Raw genomic sequence first — 1,510 nt, forward strand, 5'->3', positions numbered from 1 at the left:
TGGAAAAACCACCCCCCCAACACACAGGACTAAAAATCTGTGCGTCTCGTCGCCCGCCCGCTCAGGAGTCAGCATTTCCTCCCATCGCCTACTGGATAGAAGCGCTTTGTTTTTTTCTTTAAAACAGCTTTATTGAGATAGAATTGACATGCCAAAAAACTGCATATTTTAATGTATACAATTTGATGAGTTTGAACGTGTGTGTGCATCTGTACATGTGTGATCACATGCAAGGTAGCAGGACATACCTGTCACCTCCCAAGGTTTTCTCGTGTCTGTGTGTGTGTGTGTGTGTGTGTGTGTGTGTGTGTGTGTGAACTTTCAACATGAGCTCTACAAATTCGGAATTTTCAAGTGCACGGTACAGCAGGGTTAACTGTGTTCAACCGCTGTGAGTCTCAGCTGCACACGTGAGCTTCACACGTGTGCTGTGCAGCGTCGTCAAGGCCGCTTTCGGCCCGGCCCGTGTCCTACCTTTTAAAGCGCCGCTCTTACTGACGCACTGTTCCACGTGCTCTTCCTCTCGCCACTACTTCTAGCAAACAGCGAGTTTAATCTGCTCCTCTAGAGCCATCGAGACCACTTCAGCTCGCAGTGATGCATCTGCCACCCTAGTTTGCGGCTGTCCCACCGAGCGCTTGAACCTGCTCTCCACACGTTCTGAACTTTTCCGTCCCTTTCAGCCATCTGGAAAATTCTCGCTCTCGCTCCCCCAGTTAAGTGCTACTTTGAAACAGGTCCTGAGTTCTGGGCCCACGCTACCTACCGCCTACCACACACTTCTGTAGATATCTCAGAAAGCATGCCTCAGTGCGCCCCAAACTCAGCTCATTGCAAAACCTCAGCCCTTGTCGGCTTATTTCATCAGTTAACACGAGTATTGTTATTTAACTGTTTTATTTCCCCGACCGAGCGCTCAGTGCCCAGGGCTCAGGCCTTTGCTTTATAATTTCTCCACGTTAGAGTCTCTAGTCCAGACATCTCCTGTGCTCCATAACGATACCAACAAACACGAACACCAGCCACGCTGTCACTGTGCGAAGCCCTACAAAGTAGTGTCTACATTTGTAATCTTCCCAGCTAACGCGCAAGGCCGATGTGGTGAGCCCTGCTCTGCAGACGAGACCGAATCTCGAAGAGTCTAAGCTCCTTCGATGGGTAAGCGGCAGCACAGTTTAACTTGAGGTGGCTGTCACGCACCCGTGACCCACTCCCGCGCCAGCCAGCTGCCTCCCTGGGCGGTTAACAGCACCACTGCCCGCCCGGTCACCCACGGCAGGGACTTTAACATCCCGCTGGTCACCGAGGCCCGTTGACTCTTCTCCCCGACATGTCCTCTGTACCTTCCTGTATCTTCTTTGTCTTGGCCGAAGTTCTCGTTCCTGGGGTCATACTATAGCCTTGGAAGCGTCCTCCCTTCCCCCAGCTCCTCCCTCCCGCCCCAGTCCATGCTGCATTTCATTACGTGGTAAACCCACACGCCCAACACACAGGCCTAAAAGTCTGTGCG

The 1,510-nt window shown here is 52.1% G+C and overlaps 1 protein-coding gene across 1 annotated transcript in view; it reads right to left on the reverse strand.

Moving 5' to 3' along the window:
* Positions 1-1,510, reverse strand: part of ABCC12 (ATP binding cassette subfamily C member 12) — a 55,450-nt gene that overhangs the window by 12,930 nt on the left and 41,010 nt on the right.

The sequence above is a fragment of the Pteropus alecto genome, unplaced genomic scaffold (assembly GCF_000325575.1).
Source record: "Pteropus alecto unplaced genomic scaffold, ASM32557v1 scaffold123, whole genome shotgun sequence".
NCBI lineage: Eukaryota > Metazoa > Chordata > Mammalia > Chiroptera > Pteropodidae > Pteropus > Pteropus alecto.